At 35.9% G+C, this 13,744-nt stretch overlaps 1 long non-coding RNA gene across 6 annotated transcripts in view; it reads right to left on the bottom strand.

Annotated features, from left to right (window-relative positions):
* LOC308648226 overlaps positions 1 to 13,744 on the bottom strand; it is a 159,958-nt gene that overhangs the window by 55,973 nt on the left and 90,241 nt on the right. The window contains exon 7 of one of the 6 annotated variants that reach the window (XR_014021790.1): positions 8,975 to 11,812. The exons of 4 other annotated variants lie outside the window; for them this stretch is intronic. This is a non-coding gene — a long non-coding RNA (uncharacterized lncRNA). Of the gene's footprint in view, positions 1 to 8,974; positions 11,813 to 13,744 lie in introns of those variants that run through there. One more of the 6 variants, XR_014021791.1, reaches the window with a different exon arrangement.

Raw genomic sequence — 13,744 nt, forward strand, 5'->3', positions numbered from 1 at the left:
TTTAAAAGACAGAATTTAAGGTAGGTGAGACCTAGGAGAACACAGCATCATGTTTAGCTCATGTCATCTGTTAGCACTTAGTGCCCTACTGCTATTTCTGTTTTGAAGTTGTGACAAAATACAACACACCCTGGGTGGGCAGAATGCCTAACTGTATATGTACTGCCATCACCATCACATGAGCTGCATCTGGTTTATCCATTCCTCTCTACAGGGAGTTCTTGAGGTCCTCAAATTAAACAACACTTCCTCCAGGGGCTCTCCTCAACTCTGGTGTCCTTTCTATACACCTTCATACATGTAATTCTTCCTTCTGCCACACACAAATAAATTATACACACACACACACATTGAGCTGTAAATGCCTGATTAGCTTTCAATATCACATTGACCATGAACTTCAGGCAGTAAGGACCACTGTATTTCCAGTCCCAAGTCAAGCATAACACCTGGGACACAATGTACATGTAAATGAATGTGAAAAACATTCTGGTTTCCAAACATTCTGGTTTCTCACTTAATATAAGTGAGACTAATCATCCTAGTGGTATGATTCAGCAATAAACTTGATTACAGAAATTGACAATGAATTCATCTATATTTTTAAAAGTTGAACATTCAAAAGGCTTGACTATTCCTTTCTCATGTCCAACCTTTTTCAATAAAAAATAATGAATAGAATAAAAATTCAGATGATAAGAACAGAGAGATACAATTGTTTAACCTAAAACAGATGTGCTCAATATCACATTAATTGTGGTCTCTGGGGGTGCAAAGAAAGTGCTGCCCATCCCTTGAAGGCACAGAGTCATGAGCCATTGTAAGTATCAGCCTAGAAGTATCAGCTTCCTACCTAATAGGGATGAGATCCAAGATTATGTGTTTGTGGGTCCACTCAATGGACCATATTTGAGGTGATTAGGGAGTTAGTTCTTCCTTACAGGGAACCAGTTTTGTTTATAGCTTATCAAATTACCAACATGTGGTCAATTTTATTTTATCATCAACTATCCCCAAATATTAATATACATTTCTATGCTATGTGGGAGTTATTAGGATAGGTTCTGATATTTTTTTAGAGTAAGCTATTTTTTATAATCCACTTCCCTCCTGGATTCTCCCCATCTCCACAGAGAGCCAAGTCTCCAACAATAGTACCAGAAGTCAAACCCATGGCTGCCGAGAGACCTGCAAGAAGAGAACATCTCAGTTGGATAGCAGGAGAATGTAACGGGAAATTTACTAGTTCCCTAACACCTTTTCCACTTTATTTTCTGTCACAAGGTGCAAAGATGCAACACAGAACATGCCCTTAGCCATGTCTCCTGAGGATGCCAGACCAGCAGGATCATGCAGCCCGTGACACCTATGAGCAGATGGAACCAACAATTCTCTGCTCTAAATCAAAATAAAGCCTAAAAAAAGTTACCTTTTATGATTTCAAATGTCAACTAAAAATAATAGAGGTGGTTAGTTCAGACTGAAGGATCACCTTGGAGATTTTTCCCTAATTGTGCATCTTCCAAAAAGTGTCTTTTTTCCAAATGAAATTGGTCATTGACATGTGGATGTGCTCCTAATAGCAAAATAAAAATATTCCCTGCCTGAAGCATTATAATAAAGTTGTCTTTTTCCATTTCATTGTCTCAGAACATTTAATCAATTGACATGACATCCAGGGCAGGTCAAAAGGAGCCACCACTATTAATTTATAATTACAATAGTCATTAACTTATTGATGATGCACTATTATTACTTCAACTTATTTTTAACAGTTTTAGTTTTAATTTTGTGAATTTTTTCATTCTGTAAAATCTCTTAGGATTCAAGGATAAATGCCTAGACACTTTTTAATCCTGTGTTCCCATTTTGAAAACAATCCAATCACAAGGAAAATTCTGAAGTGGGTGAATTTTTGTCCAGAAGAACTCCTGGCCTCCAATTTAAGAGGATTTTTCTACTATGCACCTAATTTCAAGCATCTAAGATCTTCCTCCTATTAAACTCTTATCTAAGTTTAATATTTAATAAAATTTTTAAAGCCTATGTAATTCTTCTAACACAGAACTGAGCAGATATTAGAAGCCCAAAATTTATTAGCTGGCTTATATTTCCAGCCAAGGAAATTCTCTATTATGAGTTAGACTCATGTTTTGTTTTGTTTTTGTGGTGCTAGGTATTGAACCCAGTGCCTTGCACTTCCTAAGAGGTGTTCTACAATTGAGTTACATTGCCAGCTCACCAGTTATTTTCAAATCCATGAAAATATTGATTGATAATTTTCTTCTGCTTGTAGTATTTTATCTTCTCTAGTTATAAAATAAAAGGGTGCCTTCTCCTATGAATTATATGCACATGTTGGTTTTTCTGTGTTTGGATGGGAAGAGGGAAAAGGAAAAATTGAAGAAGTATGTATATCATTGAGGATGCTGAATTGACACCACATGAGCAAGTTATTAGCTCCATCTACACATAAAATCAGTCTTGGCCTCTGTGTCTTCCCTTTGCCTCATTGGCAGGGCCAGCTTCCTTGTCTCTATCTTCCTGAGTTAAGAACAGGATTTTGATGGTGCTATCTCAGTTCTGGAAACAGCCAGCTAAGTACTGACAAGGCAAGGCTTGTCCCAGGCAGACAATGGGAAGTAGATCACTGCTAAAGTCACTTAACTCCAAACATGGAAATGAATTAGCTAAACTGCTCTGGCAATGATTTCCCCCAGTAACAAATAGCATGAGGCAAGGCATTCCTTAGCACAATAGTGTGTACATGACAAGTGGTCGGGTTCATTCACTTAGCATGTTTTGCATAAGTTGTGATTAACGGTCCACGTTTTTTTCTGATATTGTCCTCATTTTATTGTGAGTTTTAGGTCTTAAACAACAGCTGTGTTTCAAATATTTTAGAACTTACCAGACAGGAATCCTCCACCCAATTACCAAAAATATTATAAATACTAGCTAAATTGGAGAATCTGTATACCACATTTCTTTCCCCGCCAAGTTTTTAAAATACTATACATATATGCATTCACATGCAAATTCTTTGCTGCATATAAGTATACTCACAAAGTCATTGTCACTTTCTTATTTGTGCAGGTAGAGAGTCTATTAGAACAAGAACTAAATTTCATGTACAGTTCAGGGCATCTTTGAATGGCACACCCTCTCTACAGAAAGTGGGCCACTCATCCAGACATCCTTGTATTTTGACATAAGCCCTGTCACAAGAAGATTCCATGCTACCAGATACACTTCTTTTGAAAATGTCATCCAGGGTATAAATTGATTTTCTGCCTCAAATGCAGCTGCTGCTCTGAGAAACCTCCCATCCTATTAAAAGTGTCCCTGTTCTTCCTCCACGTAGACATAGACTACATGATGGAGTTGACATATTTGTAGGAATACAAAGTTCTAACTGATTACATTCATTTATTCAACAACCGTACACCAGTCGCTCTTTCAGATGCCAAGGATATATAGCAGTGAACAAGATAGCCAAAGGTCCCTGCTCTCATGGAACAACTTCAAGAGTGAGGAAATAGATAATAAATCAATAATAAACAAGGTGATTTTAGACAACATGTTTTGAAAACATAAAAATAAAACAGGACACGATGATAGTGCGACCATTTTGGAAAGGAAAATCTCTCTGAAGTTTGTGATATTTGATAAAACCATGCATAATTGACTTGGTAGAAAGGAATCAGGATTTAGAGACAGAAGATGCAAGTTAGGATTTTTGTAAGCACCTTTAGGCAAGTTCCTTAAATATTTCCACCATGTAGCATGGAACTGGTAGCCCATTGGGACATTTCTCAGTATTCCTAAAAGGGTTCATACTGGCTCAACTTGAAGATCTTTTCAATTGTGACATTTACATCAAGGATAAAACCCACTACGATCACCTTTCCAAAGACTAAATCAATGGTTCTTAACTCTATATGCACATTAGATTTTGCAAGAGACCCTTTAATAAAATACCTATGCCTATGTCCCAGTCATTTTAATTCAATCTGAACCTTAGACAGAGACTGGACATTGCAATTTTTACAAAATCCCAAGTTATTTTAATCCTAATCCTATAGGAATTCCTCTAAGTACTGGTGCAAATAATGCAAGATGAATTATTAGGAATGACTTGCAGGTGCAAAAAGCAGGTAGCTAGAAAAGTGTTGGGGGGTAAAAGGCTGTTGGAAAGACATTGTGTTTAGATGTTCTACTGACTTACAGAAAACTACCTAAAATCAACAACAAAAAAATGAAACAATTCAACATTTTCTTAGCAGGTTTATCCTAGGTGCTTTAGCACAGGTAGCTGTATCAAGAAACAAACAAACAAAAAAATCATCAAGCCAGATTCATATTGTCTGTGGTACTGCCCTTTTTCTCAAGTTATACTACAGAAATCACACTCTTTGGAGTTAAATACTACCCTACTCTCTCCAAATGATTTTAAATATCATACCTCTACCCACACATTAAATTGGTCCAAACCAGATGGAGGCTGGTCTTTTAGGTTAGGATTACTGTCTTGAACAAGTCTTTGTGTGCTTTGCCCCATAACTACAGCTTTTACCTTTAGGCCTATAAGTGCTTTGCTTGATTTCAGAAATTAAAGCATATTTAGGCTGTTATAAAGTCTTTCTCTGCACTACAGTCTTCATATGACCATATGGTATGAGACTCCACAATAGTTTTTGGGTTGATCATTAGGAAGAACTAACCATGGGTTCAGAAATGAGTCATAAGATTTTAATAAACAAAAACATTCATAGGCCATTCATGGTGATTCCCACTGCCCCTACCAAATGCCTATTTCTTCTTTCTGCTTATTCCAATCCTGCCTGATTTCCAAGGTACTCTTCCCTATCTTGTTTTCCCTTTTCTAACACTCTATGCAAATTTGGTACCCTTGGTTGTTTTATGTTTGATTTATCAGGAGCATAAGTCTTATGATGAAAAGAAGCATATCTTACACTGCTGCCCTTCAATAGCTTTTGTGGAACTAGACTAGAATTTGTCCACAAATACAGTGAGGACTTGGAAGGTGGGCAATAAATGAAACTGATTTTGGAGAAGTCTTTTGGCCAACGGCCACAGGATTAGAGCTTGATCTAAATCAAGTCTTTATAAGGACAAAGTTGAACAGGCCCAGTCAACATGATCCCAAAACTATTCTAGAAGCCCGTAGTTTGGGAAAACAAGAGAAAATATTCCAGAATCTGAAGGCAGAACTAGATTGGAAAAGTCAAGCACAGATAGACAAATACTGCTTGATCTCACTTATATGAACAATCTAAAAAAGTAGAACTCATAGAAGCAGACACTAGAATAGTAGTTGCCAGAGGCAAAGGGGTAGAAAAATTAGGGAGATATTAATCAAATGACACAAGGTTTAAGTTATGTGGGATGAATAAATTCTGGTGATCTAATGTACAAGATGGTGACTATTGTTTAAAAAGACTCTAGATATACACAAAATTTTCAGAGAGTAGATCCTAAATGTTCTCATCGCAAAAAAAAAAAAAAAGTGAGATAGTAGATTTTATTAGCTTGATTACCATAATCATTTTACAATCTGTGTGTATATGTACATATTCCAAAATATCACACTGATATACATTATATATCCATAAGTACATATAATTTTATTTGTCAAGTACACCTGAATACAGCTTGTGGGGAGGGGGTATTTATTAAGTTACTTATTTGTGAAATAGGTTTGCAGACTTGCAACAAGAACAGACACAATATGTATATAAAGTTGCTACACAGTGATAGGCATTTAGCAAATTCTTAGTAAGAAATAACTATTATTATAATAATCTAATGTTGTTATTTCAAAAAGGACTTTATATTACACAATGTATACATGTATCCAACATCAAATGGTACATTATAAATAGGTACAACTTATATATTTTATGTATCAGATTTTTAAAAATTAATTAAAATAAGGACTAATCACATATCTTTGCAAATTCAGAATGACATGAGATATTAAAACATATGGAGGGGCCGAGTGCAGTGGTCTATGCCTGCAATCTCAGCAGTTTGGGAGGCTGAGGCAGGAGAATCGAGAGTTCAAAGCCAGCCTCTGCAAAAGCAAGGCACTAAGCAACTAAGTGAGACCCTGTCTCTAAATAAAATACAAAATAGGGCTGGGAATGTGGCTCAGTGGTCGAGTGCCCCTGAGTTCAATAACCAGTATGCCCTCTTAAAAAAAAAAAAGATATATATATATATTTGAAGATGTGGCTTATGGGTTTAGGGCTTGCATAGCATTCATGAGTCCCTGTATTCCATCCTCAAGCTCTGCAAATAAAAAAAGAAACATAGTATAGGCAAAAGGAAATTCATGAGAGATGAGTCACAGTGAACACTTAGATATAAGTGGTGAAATTTAGGTTCATGTGGGAAAAGGACTTCTTTTTGGCCTTTCTCTTATTATCACAGAAATGCCTCTTTTTTTTCCATTCTTTTGGCTGACTTTACAAAGTGTTAAAGCCTTCACATTGTAGAAACTACAACAGACAGGGAAAAAGGAAAGAGCCCAGGATTTGAAAAGGTTTTGACCTCACTGGAAAAAAAAAATATATTGTAATGTTGAATAGATATCATAATCTCTGCAAACTGTGCTCATCAGTTACAAAATAACTATACTTAGTCCATGACGCTTAAGGAAATTAGTACAATATGTAATACTGTATTCATCAGCTTTCCACTAGCGTAACAAATACCTGAGAAAATCCATTTATAAAGATGAAGCACCAGTTTTGATCCATGGTTTCAGAGATTTCAGTCCATGATAAGTTTGCCCATTACTTTTGGGCCTATGGAAAGGCTCTATATCATGACTGGGCTCAGACAGTGGAGCTCTCAGATGGTGATACCCACTCTCCTACACTTGCTCCTGATCCTTTTTTTAACACCTAACCATGCATCATCTCATGGCACTCATGGAGAAAGAGAGAGAGAGAGAGAGAGAGAGAGAGAGAGAGAGAGAGAGAGAGAGAGAGAGAGGGAGGAAGAGAAGGGGACAAGTCTGTGGTTCCAGTGACCTAACATCCTTCCACTGGTCCCCACCTCATGAAGGTTCTGCCACTTCCACATAGCACCCTGGAGAAGTGGCTGAAGACCAAGCCCTCATAACATGGGCCTTTGAGGGAAAATCAAGATCCAAACTATAGAACTTACTAACACCTTATATTTGAGACGAGGCAACAGATTTAATGATCAGACAAAAAAAATCAATGCTGAATTAATTCTTAGTATTTACCATGAACCAAAAGCCATGAAAAACAGTAAAGAAACCTAAGTTAGAAAATCTAACTTTAGAGAGCTAACTGCTACAATACACTTTAAAGGAGCACCAAACCAGGGGCTGTAAGTGGTGGTGGTGGAGTAGTAGGTACTGGGTTCAATCCCCAGCATCAGTCAATAAATAAAAGGAACAAGACTAATTGAGTGAAGGTCCAACTGTGAAAGCCATCCCACACAGACCCTGATTAACCACCAGGTCTATCATTCCAAGGCCACCTCAACAGAGCCCTAACCCACTTCTTGAAGCCTTGCTTGGAAAAATGTCTCCATCAAGTTAGATCCTGTGCCATTCCCAAACATGTGATACCCACTCTCCTACACTTGCTCCTGATCCTTTTTTTACACACCTAACCATGCATCCACTAAGAATATTTTCTCTTCTAAAAATCCCCCATTCATGACTACACATCTTAAATGCCCCTTTTGCATGAAGCTTTTCATAACTTTTAGAACTAAGTATTAATTTCCCATTTTTGAACCTCTATTTGGTTTTGTTAACTCTCCTCTGTAGCTGATGCAGAGTATACAAGACAGTATCATTTTGCTTCTGGATTAGTAAGCAGAAAGATATGCTCCTTCATTTTATATTATCCCCCAACAACTTGCTCATGGTAGATACTGAATTCACCAGTATCAGATCAGATTGAGGTGTGCAATTAAATTATTAATCTTAAAACCGATTTAGACAAACCAACTCTTTCTCACCTTGAAGGAATGGAGGAGCCCCAAAACTCCAAATTCATCATGCCTAACACCTGTCAGTTGTAATCTTATAATTTCCATTTCACTTACATCTCTTGGTGGTTTTAGTTTGCTTAACCTAACAAATATAGGCTCAATAGGACACTAAAGCAGAAGGCATGGGCCATGATTTCTCCACTCAGTTCAAACCATAATTAAAAAAGCATGTGCAGTACAGTTAAACTGACAATGTCCTAGATCTTGTTGAAACTGGATTAAAGAGCATGCATAATGCAGTTAAAAGCAGCACACTTCCCCCTTGTGAACAATGACATCAAATGTTAGCTCACCCTAATTGCAATGCTAAATCTCCACCTCTGGTGGAACATAGGACACATGATCAGAAAACATGCTAACATGATAAACTCCACCCTCAAGGCCTTTCCCTTACTCATCTGCTCAGGAATCTGACTAGCCCAAACCCATATAAGCCAAAAATATTTTGTCCTCAGGTAACCTGGGAACTGTGAGTAGTGGGACCACTCAGTTTCCTGATTTTGCAATTCAATAAAGATCCTTTCTGTTGACTCCAAAGCCTGACCTGAGGTAAAGCCTCTGAAGGTGTTTCGTGAACAACCACACTTATTCCTTAAATAGCCATTGGTGCCTATGATGTGTCTTGTACTGTGTAAGCCTAGAGGACACATTAAAGCAAACAACCAATTGCAGTAGCAGGTTATAAGGTTTTGACAAAAGAAGTATTGGACAGGAAGCAGAAGGCAGCATAGATAAAACTTCATTTCTTAACATTTTCTAAAGGACCTAAGAGAAGGGTTATCTAAATAGATGATCCATGAAACAGGAGGCTGACTTTTATATCAAGTCTCTCTCTCTCTCTCTCTCTCTCTCTCTCTCTCTCTCTCTCTCTCTCTCTCTCTCTCTCTCGGGCAGGAGCAGAATAATATGAGCTCAATCAGAGAACTTAGGAAATAAGGGTGGAGGAAGTCCCTCTTTTCTCTGCCATAGTAGTCTTATCTCAGAAGAAAATATTGAACAGATTGATAAATATTTTAGGCCCCTAGTAAAGACTTATGTTACATAGGAACAATCTTTTCTATAATTACACTGTTATCTTCTACATCTTTTAACCAATTGAGAACAATTGCATCTTAGAAAAGAGGATGTTGAAATGTGGCAAGCATCCTACTTCCAGGAGCAATAAACGAGGCTGTAATTATAATGTTTTTAGCATATTCTTTCTCCATTTCTCCTTTTGGATTATGGATTATAAAAGAAGGAATTTTATGCAGCAGTTGGTGACAAAATATATTTCTTATTAATGTGTAATATTTGCTACATTAATAATTGTATGGTTTTAATTATTGATGCAAACTTAATTGTGCCCCCTGTCCCTTTTTCTTGCAGCTCAATAAAAACTATATATTTCTTTAATTAGGCTTCATTTGAAGACTAGAAAACAATGCAGTAGTGGTTTCTTGCTAATTCACCTATACACAGTCAGGAAAGAAATGGAATTAGTGTCTTGAATGTGGTTTAGAAAGAAAAATTATCTAACTGAATTGAAAGTGTGACTTTCCTTTGCTTAGTTAACCTCACTCAGAGGCCAGAGACACACAGCCAGCTGAAACCTAACACCACAGCAAGGGATGGCTTCCTCCCTTTCCTGGCTCTGGGGAGAAATTTCATCCATTTCAGTAAAGATACAAAGAGAAAATTGGGGTCACCTACATGGGTATCATACCCTCTTCTCTCTTTACAGTCTCTGCTTTAGTGGAAATACAGTCTCAGTCATTCCTGCTTGATTTCAACCTTTGGTTATGGTGCTCCATTTCCAGCCACTGGAACTGTTATAACCACTTTATTCCATGTCCAAATGTTTCAAAAACAACTAAAAGAAAAGATAGGTGGAAACTAGCATTTGTTAAATATCTGGCTCAGGTTACACTAGGTGCTTCCAATCAATTCTTTCTTTCCTCTCTGGGGGTCACAACCATAAATGCCAACAAAACCAAAAAAAGAACAAAGCATACTGGGATCAAGAAACAAAGAACCCTCTGAGCTCCACCTCTCATATTCCATTTTTTTGAAAGAGAAATGAACACAGAAAAAAAAATGTTTTCCTACTTTAAGACTGGCAAGAGAGCAAGTACAGTTGCCGAATGGCAATTGATAACTGGATCTCAAAGTCAAGCAAGCCATTGGGAATAAGTGACTGGGAAACTGAAAGACACCACATCACATCATGTGAGAACATGGGCTTGATATTGACAAATCTTCTCAATTTCTGAGCAAAGATGAAAAAGCAGTGTCTTGTGTAAAACTATCCAGTTTTTAAATACCTTTATTTTTCTGAAGACAGTGCAAAACAGCCACAGTTGGATATGGCCCAGAGCCACTAGTTTGGTGTCTGCCACAGGTCTTCTTAGCACAGATAAAATATGTGGCTCTACCTTACTGCATGTGGACCATCCTACAAGGATAATCACCATGGATTTATCCTTAGAAGACAAAGGGGTCTCAAAGACTATTTTCCTTAGAAAGAATTTCTGAATATGATTTTTATGTTATTAAAAATTATTTTAAAGGCATATATATTCATTAGATATGTTTTAAAATACTAAAAATGGAGAACAAAGAAGTAAAACAAAATTGTCATAGCTCCATCAACCAAACACAATCAGTAAAGACAGTATTACACATTTCTATCCAGGATTTTGAATTACTCTTGTATTTGGTAACTTTTAAATCAATGTAATCACACAGTGTATATACAATTCTGCATACTTCATCTTAGCTGGTTATAATAAGAATTACTACACACGATGAACTGATTCATTCAACATTTTTTTAATGGCTGCATAACATGTCACTGAGGAGTTTTTTTACCAGTTTGCTAACTCAACCTAACTGAGATTTTCATTCGGAAGGAAATCTAAATATTGCATAAAATATTGCAGAGAATATTTTCTTACATAAAATATTTTGTATATTTAATTATTATTTTAAAATATTTAAAAGTATAATGTGCTACTAGTTATGCACACGGCTCAGGTTATTAAATTAGCATATCAGCTCTTTTTTTTCAAAGTATTACCAATTTATACTATGGCACATCAGTTTACAGGTTTTACTACATTTTTATTCACCTATAAAGTCTTAAAAATTAAGTGAATTTATATAATAGATTTTTGTATCACAGTCATGAAAAGAGAAATCTTTTCCCCAATGCTGATTATAAACAATTGATACCTATTTAACTGCATCTTATCTTTAAGAATCAGACTTTCACTTTGCTTTATAACTTAATAGAATGAAAAATCCATATCACCATCTCAATTGATGAGGCAGATAAGGATTAAAATGTAGATAAAGAGTTATAGATATTTTGTTTGTAACACAAAGACATAAAATATATTACAAAAGACATATGCATTAACTTATATGCGTATAAATTTGATGAGAAGAAAAAAGTCAAGAAAAGAGACACATTGATTTGGACTCTGGATTACAGCTAGCTGAATACTCTTGAGTCAAGTGCCACTTATGGTCCTGTCTTTTTAGCCTTACAGCTACAGTGTCTACTTAAAAGCATTGGTTTCATTTACATTCATTATCTATTGTCCTGTAGCAACCTAAAACCATACAATTTTATTATCTTCGCTTTCTTGCTCTGCAATATAGACATTAGTTAGCTGCATCTTCTGCTCAGGGTGTCAGCAGGTTAACCTCAAGGTGTTGACAGGGACTATAATCACATATTCTACTCCAGGACCCTCTTCCAGGCTCACTGCAGATGGTAGAATTTGTTTAATTGAAATTGTACAACCAGTAGTTATATTTCTCAATGTTCACCAAGTGTTATAGTCAGCTTCTAGATCCCATCTTATAATCCCCCCATCCTGTAGTCTCCTCAATGGACCCTCTTGTCACATAGATGCTTACCTCTTCCAGGCTAACAAGTGTATTTCTCTAACGCCTCAAATATTTCTGTTAAGATCTCACCAGAAAATGTCTGGTTCACCCACATTTATCTCCCTCTTGATTAAATAAAAGTGAAATGATTAAGGACTTTTGCAACATCTACAAAATCCTTTCTGCCACCTAATATAACACAATCACCAGGGAGATATCCCATCACAATATACTAGCCCTGTTTGTACTCAAAGACAGGGACTTATACACCAGGAGGAGAGAATCTTGCGGGTCATTTTAGGATTCTGTCTGCCATAGTACCTTTCTGGGGTCTCCCCAAAGAAGCATTGCACTCTTGTCAAAAAAATGAGTTTCTGAATAGTTTTAAACACTTTCTTAACTGCCGTTCTTTTTCCACAACTGCATTGATCTCTGGGCAGTGTCATACCACATTATCTGATAGGTCCAGTGCCATCTTTCAAAGCCTGTGACTATTTTAAAAACTTCAGTGCTGGAGCCTTTTTCCTGCCATTTGATAAGTATAATAAATAGTTGTCACAAATGAAATTCACACAAAAGCTGACTGTGTGATGTCAATAACAGGTATAGTTTTTGTTAACAGTAATGTAGGTTGATTCTTGAAATCCTAAATTTATCATTAGTACACCCCATTCAGAGGGACTTACCTCTCTTGATATACATAGAAAATTCAAACTTCAAAGCATTTTAGAAAATGACAGGCATCTGAAAGTCCCATTTTTTATTCCAATGAAAACACCTTTTACCAAGAAGTTAAAATTTCCCACAAAATTTAAAGTAACTAAAGAAAATAAAGGTAATCAAAAGTGCTATTATTCTCAGTAAGACAACTCATAAGCCTATTGATTTAGGAAAATCTTTGAGCATTTACTCATGAAATTGTAAGGTAAATTCAATTCCCACAATGCAAGGAAACTGCTTGGAGGAGTTTTCTGGGGTTTCTTTTCAGTGTATTTGCTTCTTTGCCTACAAAAATATTTTATATCATTTTAAGGACAAACTATAAGAGATGTTTATGTTTGGAAAAGAAATCCATCTATAGGAATTCAAATTTGGAAATCCATCTATAGGAATTCAAATTTAATTTCAATGTCTACCTAGACATTCCTATAAACAAAATCAGTGATTTCCCAAGGAACTTTTTGAAAACAAACAAATCAGCTCTCGCTATCTCATTTGTTGCATGAACACTGAAAAGCAATATATTGGGAGTTTAAAGAACAGTTGTATTATTTTATATTTTAGCAGATCACTTTACAATACTTTATGGCTTAGAAAAAACTATTGAGCTGTGTAGCTATTCTCTTTGAAGGATAACAGTTGAAACAATCAGCTTACTTCGTGTATGGAAGAAAATTCTCTAAACTATTCTTAAACCGATCTTCAATTATATAAATGACAAAATGGCTTTAAAATGAAGTATCTCATACTTCCCCAATTATTAGTGATAAATCCCTCATTCATAATTTTAAAATTTCTGTATAACTAAATAGTTATAAATGAATTGAATTACATTTTTATATTACATGGATTTACTAGATCAATTCAATCAAATTATAATATTTCACCATCTCTGATTTTAACAGAGCATGTTGACAAACATTTAGAGAAAGATGTTTCTGAGGATATTATTTGAAGTCTGGGGATATTAATAATGTAATGCAAACGTAACCTAACTTGAAATTTTAATGTAAAAAGAAATTATTTCTGTACTTTTTGGTTGCAGCAAGGTTGATTTTGGAAATGTGTGATAATTTTACTGGAGGCA

This window comes from Spermophilus citellus (genome assembly GCF_964194105.1).
Source record: "Spermophilus citellus genome assembly, chromosome: 1".
Classification (NCBI taxonomy): domain Eukaryota; kingdom Metazoa; phylum Chordata; class Mammalia; order Rodentia; family Sciuridae; genus Spermophilus; species Spermophilus citellus.